Genomic DNA, 10043 nt, shown 5'->3' with positions numbered 1-10043 from the left:
CAAACCAATTTTTTGCCTATTGATTTTGAAAAGAATTTTAAAAATCTAATTCACTGGGTGGAAGGTGAGGAGAATGAGCACTTTCAATCACGGCTGACAAGCCTATTAATTGCTAAAAACTTCTTTCTTTCAATTTAGAGGTATTTTTCAGAAGCTTTGAAAGTGTTCATGTCATCTTACCAATTCTACTTAGGGAAATTCATCTAAGGAATTAATCATAAATATGTACTACAATTTGGTATAATGGCAAATTATATATAATATATAATTTATATTTAATATAAATAAAATTTTAAAAATCCTGGCTATCAGAAAAAGAAAGTTTTAATGATTTATGAGTGTAGGTACAGAACTCAAACAAAATAATCTTTTAAAGAAACATACATATGTTCAAGCAAACAAAAGGAGGCCACCCAGGAGTCAAACAGGAAGGAATACTATGACCCAAGGTGTATGAATTCTCCTCACAATTACCTAACTCTGCATATTTGCAATAAAAATGTCTTTTTTTCCCAGCTGTGTGATCAATAGTGCCAAAAAAGCATTGACTTGCATTCTCTCAGTTATATGCAAAGGTTAGTTTCTATTATAACATAGTATTATATTTCTTAATAAGTAACACTATCAGCCAAAACTTAACATATATTAAATAATTTATTCCCCTTAACAGCCCTCTAAATTATGATTATTATCCCTGCTGAAAAAGGGTGGAAGTAGGACACAAATCTTGGCAGATTGTCTACTGTATAGGACTATATTAATAAGCATAAGAAGCATTTATTTCACTATCAAAGATAATTTATTATCTGTGGCAGTTTGAGATTATTTATGAATCCCAAAAAGAGAGATACTATGTTTGTAAATTTATCTGTTCCTCTAGGTGTGATACCCTTTGGCTGTATTAAGTTCAGCTGAGGGGCCTTTGATTAGATTACCTATTAAGATTTCTCTTAGGGCTCTTTGATTCCACTACTCAGGCTAAGTGCCTCTTCCTCACTGGGTCTGATATAAGTGGACACTCACACAGCAGACAGGAAGAGAGAGCTCTGTCATTTTTGATCCTGCCATGTGACAGAAAGGAGAGGCTCAAACAGCTGAGTCGGGGGAGAGAGGAGCCATCTTGCCTGGTACCTTACAGCTGAATTTGGGAAGAGAGTGCAACAGTGGAGACTGATACAGAAGGCCAGGAAAGAAACAGACCCCATGCCTGGAGAGAGAGGAACCCTAAGAGACAAGCCACATGCCAGCTTGCAGTTGAAATCAGAAAGGAAGCAGAGCAGCTGAGCCTGAAAGAGTATACCCAGAGGGGAAGGCTGAAACTCATAGAGATCATTGGCCATCTTGCTTTACCATGTGGTAACACACCATGATCAACAGAAGCTGACTTTGGTGAGAAAACATCTCTGCAGATGCCTTCATTTGACCTTGGAACTCTAAGTTTCTACCCACAAAAATTCCCCATTATAAAAGCCAAAAGCTTTCTGATACTTTGTATTGACATCCCTTTAGCGGACTAATAACATTATCTAAACAGAGAAAAGACATTGTTTAAAGAACAAATGGAATTATCAAAGAATTTAACCACATATTAGCCAACAAAGAATGTCTGAATAAATTCCAAAGAGTTAGCATTCCATGATGTTATAGGCCATAATGAAATAAAAGTAAGAGACAATAACAAAGGAATTTCTTTTAAAATTTTACATTGTTTGAAATTAAATACATTATTAAGTACCACTTAAGGAAATAATTAAAAATAAATTATTAAGAAATAAGGAAATTTTAAAATATACAGACACCATTGAACATGAGATTTGTATTATGTAATTACATATGTTATATATATATATGGGCTATATATGGTATATTAGTCAGCCAAATGGGCGCTGATGCAAAATACCAGCAATCTGTTGGCTTTCATAAAGGGTATTTACTTGGGGTGGAAGCTTACAGTCATTAGGCCATAAAGCATAAGTTACTTCCCTCATCAAAGTCTATTGCCATGTGTTGGGGCAAGATGGCTGCCAACGTCTGCCAAGAGTTCAGGCTTCTTGGGCTCCTTTCTTCTGGGGACGGTGTTTCTCTCTAGGTTCAGCTGCTGTGCTTACTCCACACAAGGCCAGCTGTAGACTATCAGGCAAATGGCTCTGTCTCTCTCCCTGGGGCTTCTCCTGCGTGTAAGAAACCATCTCTATTCCTTGTGTTCTTCTCCTGCATGTTCACTTCCTGGGCTCTAGTTCCAAACTCCAGCATCAAAACCTCCAATTCTGTCCTTTGCCATGCCTTTTATCTGTGAGTCCCCACCCACTAAGGGGCAGAGACTCAACACCCTACTGACGTGGCCCAACCAAAGCCCTAATCATAATTTAATCACACCAAGGTACAAACCAGTTCACAAACATAATCCAATATCTATTTCTGGAATTCATAACTATATCAAACTGCTGCACATGGTAAAATAGTACTTAAAGAGAAATTAAATATATTCATCAAGAAACTAGAAAGACTAAAAGCAAGTCAGATAGGAATTTAACCTGTAATATTGGAAATAATTAAAGGAAATTCAACCAAATTCAGAGCAAATTTAAACAAACAAGAAGAATTAAAATCATAGAAGTATAAATTAATTATATAAAGAAGCAACAAAATAGAAAAATTTAATGAAGTGCACTTCTTTTGATAATATTAGCATGATAGACGAGCAGAAGAGATGAAGAAAATTAAAAAGTAAAGAAAAAGAAGAGAAGCAAGAATATATAAAGTATACTGATTGATAAAGAATATTATTATGAATATATATTAATAGATTTAACAATTTCAATGTAATCAATGAACTTCTAAAAAATATAAATTGTCAAAAATTGACCAAATTGAAAACTTTTATCAGCATTTAAGTTTTATTGACATTTCAGTTGTAAGAATGTCCCTCTAAAGCCTTTAATGTCCTAATGATTCCATAGTGATTTCCTTTTGACTTGTTCCCAAGGGAAACAATTCTTTATTCATTCATTATGTTTAGTGTAACCTGAATTCCAAAGTCAGGTAAAGATATTATGAAAGAAAATGAAAGGCACCTTTATTTTATTAACAAAAACGTAAATTTATTCAATTAATATTTGTTATATATTAGACATAGTTCTAGGCTCTGGGTATAAAGCCCTGAATAAAGAAAAGGTCAAATTCCTGTTAAAACGGAGTTTATAATTTAAGGAGTGGAAGCATAAAAAAACAATAAGCAAGCATGTATGAATTCATCTGTTGGAATTAAAAATTTATGGAGAAATATACATTGGTGCTTATTTTATTAGGTGATTTAGTGGATCCTATTACTGCCTCGCCCTAGTCTAGAGAATGTGTAGGGAGGAAGAAATGATGAATAATAATTATGACCTAAGGAATAACTGCTGCAGGAAGGGCTGCATTTTATCCAAGCCTGGTCTTGTTTATCCAGAAGCTTTGACCAACCAGCCAAGTTCATGCTTTCCAGCCCCAGGCTAGTGTGATCAGGAAGTGGACCTGAGCACTGTAAGGGGTGAACTGTAGTGGTTACTGCCAGTGCTCCCTTATGCCTCCTTGTGCTACTTGGTGCACCCATGCCCCAGCTGTTGCGAGTATTATCTGATAACAGCTCACAGCTTCTGCTCTTTCTAGAAAATTGCTCTTGGGCAATATTGGCTGCTACTTTGTCTGGGAGGAAACCTCTACCCCCAGGGGCAGACATTAGCCAATTACTTACTGACATCGATTAGGGAGGGCGCACCCCTTTCCTTCCAGCTGGGACTAACTTAACAGAACAATTTGTGCAGATCTTCCTGATATGAAATGTATACTGTGATGGTGTCCTCAATTTGGAACAAATCTGAGGTATCAGCTTAGCTCCTGCACCCCTTGAAGGATAAGAGTTTAGTTGAAATGGCATTTTGGGTCACCCTCTCTATCTGCCCAAACCTGAATCCCTCACTTCCTTACACCTTGTATTTCTTGTGAGCAAATTCCATCTTCTACAACTTTCCATCTCAAAATTTGCTTCCATGAATTCAATGCATTGTGGGATCTGACTGAAGCTAATCTGGAGCTTATACCATATTCTTTCTTAGCTTTTTATTTTTATTTTTTTACTAGCCTTAATCAGCTGCCTAAGTCCCCTTCTCTTGAAAGCACATCTCCAAGCAATAATTCATAAGCTTATCTCAGGCTCTACTTCTAGGAAACCAGTGAAAAAGAGATAATATTTGAGTGGTGGCCTAAACCAAGTGAAAACAATGAATCTGTGTGTCTCGAAGGTGAGAGTGTATCAGGCTACAATAATGGCAAATAATTTAGGTAGAAGTAAACTTGTGTTCAAGAACAGCTAGAGGCCAATGTGGCTAGAACAGAATCAGTGAAGTGGGAAATGGAAATATCAGAAAAATGACCTTGGAGGTCCTTAGAACAATTTGGTATGACCACAAATAAGATGGGAAGACATCAGGAGATTTGGAGGTAAGAAGCTGCCTGGAGTGTTTTATATTTTTTAAAGATCATTCTAGCTGTTCTCAGAAGGCTAGACTATAGAGAGGCAGGAGTGGAGGGCAAGATTGTAAATGTGTGTGTGTAGTTAAATTCATGAGTATAAAAAAATTGTTCTTATCATCTAGATTTATTCCTTGAGTGCAATGATGGTTCAGCATCAGAAAATCTATAAATCCTAATTTACAAATTTGTATAATTCTAAGAAGCAAAATTATCATTATCTCCTTAGATTCACAATCCATGACAGAATTCATCATACATTTGTGATTATTTTAGCAAACTAAGAATACAAGATGACCTAGAAAATTGGATTTTTGTCAAATCTTAAAGGTATGCAGCAAAGACTATATTAAGTTCTGTGAATTAGGGTATTTTATGTTACCTATTAACCAAATGCCCCCAGATCTCTGGGGCTTAGTACGGTAAACGTTTTTTTTCCCTCACTCATACCAGTTAACAATGTGAGTTAGATAGCCCTTCTGGGACATCGTACTACTGCAGGGTCCAGTCTCCTTCCATCCGTGAATCCAGGGGCCCAGAGGCCTTCTCAGCTTTTCTGCATCTAGACATTCAGTGCAGGTAGAGAGAAGAAGAGTACAGGGAGCATTTTATAGTCAGGCCTGGAAATGATATCACTTCCAATCCTAAGCCATCCTAATGGTAAATTAGGCTAGAAAATACCATTGTCTTATATGCTGAGGAAGAAGATATAGATTGATGAGAATCTCACTAGTTTCTTCCAGGAATGACAAAATTGTAGACATAGATTTTATTTTTTTAACATCACAAATAAGAATGCTATTGTTACTACTGCTTTACATTGCTTAGAGATTTGGGCCAATGCTACAAGATAAGAAAATGATTAAAAATATACAGATAACTTTTTAAATATATAGAAAAAAGGGTAAGAAATAGAAATTTATTATTACCCACTTAGGATAAAAGAAGCAGAATATATTGATAAGAAATTGTAACTATTTGGATAATTCTGCTAGTTTGTCAATTACAATCAATTTCTTGAATCAATAGTACCTGCTGTAATCATCTAGAAAATTTGATAGAAACATGCTTCTAATCAGAAAACTAAAAATCTAAAGTATCTCGTAATTTGCATAAGGAATAATAAGACATAAAGAAAAACTTGAAACTTTTCAAGAATCTAAACAAATGCCATGATACTAGTTTATCCATGTATATATGACATGATTCATTATTATAGTAATGTCAACTATTCCAAAAGTAACTTATTAATTGATTGCAGTTATAACAAGCTGAGGTTTTTTGGGTCACTTAATATATGTATTAACATTCTTAAGGAACATTAAAGGTACATGAGTATCTAAAGCAATTTGAAAAATACTTGTCAAATTTATGGGACATCTCTATCAGATATTGACATACTATAAAATGATAATAATGAAATGGCTAGATTATTAGTATAGGAGTTCCCTGGACCCATGAAAAAGGACCAAAAGCTCAGAAAAAGCCCAATATATACTGGATACTGACACATAATAAATGTGGCAAACAAATTCATAGGGAAAGAGAAGACTCTCTAGAAAGTAGTTTTCAATGAAATATCACACCACCTGGACAAAATGGATCGTTATCATACCTGATACTAATGAAGGTTGTATGTAGGTTGAAAATCAAGATATAAAAGGCATAAATATAAATGTAATAGAATAAATGTAGGAAAATACTTTTATGGCTTTGTGTAGGAAAGTACTTCTTAAAGTAGACATCTTTGAAATTTTATAATATCAAGGTTATTTCTGTTTAACAAAGGATAACATAGATAAAGTTAATGAGAGCTAATAGATCAAAAGTATAAGAAGCACTCTTACAAATCTCCCCACAAAATACAGGAAATCCATTAAAAACGTAGATGAAAATTAAAAACAGTACAAATGGGAGGAGACCTTTATATATATGAATTTAAAGGACATATTTATTTATGATAAAATGAAGGCAAATTAAAATAACAATGGTATATTGCCTTAGACCAATCCAACTGACAAAAATGTAAAATCTGATAATGCTAAGTGGTATCAGGGACTTGGGAATAGGAACTCTTCTCCAGTGTTAATTGGAGTACAGGCTGGTAGCCCATTGAGAAGCAAATTGGAAGTTTTTAAACAAGTTAGACATAAACAATAACTATTACTCAAAAGCACAATTCCTGAATATATATTCCAGGGAAATTCTCAAATAAATTCCTAAGAAAATATATATTGGGATGCTTCTTGTAATGTTGCTTTAGGTTAACAATGATTTGAAGATGGCTTGTGAGTCTGTTATGGGGCAGTGAATAAATAAAGTATGTACCCAGCAACTAATCAGATGTATAAATAACAACATGGATTTATATTTAAAACATAGTACTGCATGAACCAAAAAGAAACAAAATAGGATATACAAAATATAACAAGACCAGACATTTGACAAAGAGAGCTTAAAATTTAAAAATGTTTGTTAAACCCATAGCAACCTGCCATGGTTTGTGGGAAAGTCATATGGGAAATGAATATAAACAGAAGAGTATAAATGAAACAAAAGAAGTCTTCAATACCCATTGATAGTACAATAGACAGAGAAGTGTGAATACTCTGATCTTATGGTCAAAAACATAAAGGCATGGGAGACTTCTAAGAGAAAAATTTCTGGCAATTACATCCCCGCATCCTAAGGTAATTGGAAATTCCTGTTACATTTTATAACTTTTGGCTAAAGGGATCTTTTAGTAAAATAAAAAGTTTGACTATGTTTGTGGAAGCAATTTTTTAAATTCATTTAACAAAGTTATTGAGCCCCTATTATATGCCAGACATATAACTGTACCAGTTGATGAGGATAAAGAGAAAGCCCAGTTTCTCCTCTTGACCCTGGATTCCTGGGTACACAGGCATGCACAAAGGAATTTCAAAACTGTAGGACACATCTCATGAAGAGGACCTATACAAAGAGTTATAGAAATGTGAGGGCACTGAGGCATTTCTTCTCAAACTTTCTTTTGTTCCATACACTCTGTAGAAGCATAATCATAATTCTAATCACACTCTTTCCAGTTACTCAGTTTTTGTTTGCTTGAGGACAGGATCTTCTGGCATCATGAGTGTCTTACACAACGTGGAGGATTTAGTAGGCTCCAAAAATAGTCATAAAATGAATAAGTGCATGAATGGTCCCTGGGTAAAATTTTAGAAGAAATTCTGCTTTTTTAAAATTTATTGGCAGGAATTTCTACTGAAGACTCATGACCAATGATAAAGAAAAATACTGACTTGTCCATGTTTCAATAAAATAATAGCTGTGAAATTAAAAGTAGCTGTTTCTACCATTATACCAGTGTGGCAATTCTCAATTTGATGGTTGCATTTAATGATATTCTTCAATATCATCAAATTTTCATGCTCAGATATGATATTTCTGTTTTGACTCACTCATATAATAAGCATCTTTGAATGCCCAGGCATGGTGTTAGCTGAGGATGGAGAGATGACTTAAATACAGCCTCTGCCCTTAAGGAATGCACAGTCCATCTCGGGTGGCAGGTACGTGATTCATTTGATGTATCCAGGTTCATAGAAAGTGGTGGGAGAACACCGAGAGGGATAGGAACTGTGCGATGACACCAAAGAAGCTAGTGGCAACTCACAGGAGAGATGGATCTTAGAAAGAAAAGCTGGGTAATTAGGCAAAGGGCATTAAATAACATCCTCAGACAAAAAGACCAAGAAAATCAACAGAGTGTTGCAGAGCTGGGGGTGACCAGGTGTGGCTAAGGACAGGTCTTTTCGGACTAAGGCTTGCAAAGGCACCGCGGGCACTGGTTGTGGAGAAAGGCATTTCCGTCTTACTCAGAGGCAATGGGGAGTGATCGGCAAACTTAAAGTTCTTTCATTTATTTTCTTTCTAGAGTTGTGGTTTCCTGACTCACAAAGTTTCTGGTTCATGGGAAAACATCATTCAGAAATGAGTACAAGAGCCTGAGAGTTCATACATCAACCTTGTATTCACGTTCGGCCCTGGCTTATAGATCCAATCCATCCCAGAATACTATTTTGAGGTTCATATTCGTGTGTGATGTTGAACATGCCAAATCTACAGGGCTTGCTGAATCAAGCTATAATTAAACTATCAATATTTCAACTTGACAAAATCCATATCTACCCCCTTGTGTTCTGCTGCAGACATTAAAATTCTCCATGGAGAATGAAAATTTGTTGCACACATATACAGTAGAGTAAATTAAATAAAAAAGAATAATGTGAAGCTGCAGGCCCAAGATAAATGGTGTATAAATCCATATATTAAATATTCTGCTGGCCAATGATGAACTGTTGTACATTTGCTCTCTCTTCATGTAAAAAATTGATTAGCTAAATCTTGAATTCACAAGGTAACTGCTGACACCCATTTTGCAAAATTCTTGAAAGGGTGCTTAAGATACATGACAAAGTCAACCATGACCCTAACTCAAAAAGTGACTCCTCCCCTGTGTATTTCACATGTGACCTGTTAGGATGAGAAATTTGTGGGGAAAGCAGTAAGAACTTTCCCCCTCCAATAACTCTTCTAATAATGACAAGCTTATTTTAATTGTTGGCCCATTCTGTTAACATCCCATGTTACAGGCAGCTTGGGCACGGGAGATCTTAATTTTTGGTACGTAGTTGCATTGGTACCCCTTGGGTATGCATATCTCTGTGTTAATCACTGAGCTTCCCAATGTGAGGTGCTGCTTCTAGGGTCAGTTCTACACAAGGGTAAGCTTGGAAATTTTGGTGGGATCAAAGGTGGGGCACTGAGGGTACCCTGGCTCTCCTAGAATCCAGGGATAGAAAATACACTTCTAAAGAGGAGACTTACTTCCCCTTAGTAAGGCAATTTGATTCCATTTCCCAATGTCTTGTGAAGTGAGTGAAAATATAAAATAAAGGTGAGGGGCATACATATTGTTAACAAGGAAGATACCAGCCATGATAAAAATAGGCTCCAAACTCAGGAATTTAGAGTGAGCTATAAACTTACCTCACGTGACACAGAACAAGCCCATGTGGACGGGCAATTAGGGGAGTCCCCACAGATCCGCAGGCACAGGAGCAAATACAAAGAACCAGGTTGGAAGTGGCAGGAGCTGAGGATCAGGGAAGCTTTGGGATAACTGGGATAACTGATCAATCAATTCCTGGCTATACCACATCAAGAGCAAACTCATTCAATGCAAACAAGCAACTAAGTAAACTGCAGATGGCTCAGGAAGGCTTAAATGAGTGGAGCAGAGTATAAACTATAATGTGGACCATTAACCATGTGGTGCAGCAGTGCTCAGAGATGTATTCACCAAGTGCAGTGAATGTCCCATGATGATGGAGGAGGTTGTTGTTATGGGAGGAGTGGGATAAGGGGGGTGGGGGAGTAATGGGGACCTCATATTTTTTGACTATAACATTAAAAAAATAAAGACAAAAAAAAAGAGTGGAGCAAAGCAGACTACTCCCCAGTTCTCTACATTCTTCAGGGCCATC

This window comes from Dasypus novemcinctus, chromosome 6, assembly GCF_030445035.2.
Source record: "Dasypus novemcinctus isolate mDasNov1 chromosome 6, mDasNov1.1.hap2, whole genome shotgun sequence".
NCBI classification, from domain to species: domain Eukaryota; kingdom Metazoa; phylum Chordata; class Mammalia; order Cingulata; family Dasypodidae; genus Dasypus; species Dasypus novemcinctus.
This window is presented reverse-complemented; position numbering follows the sequence as displayed.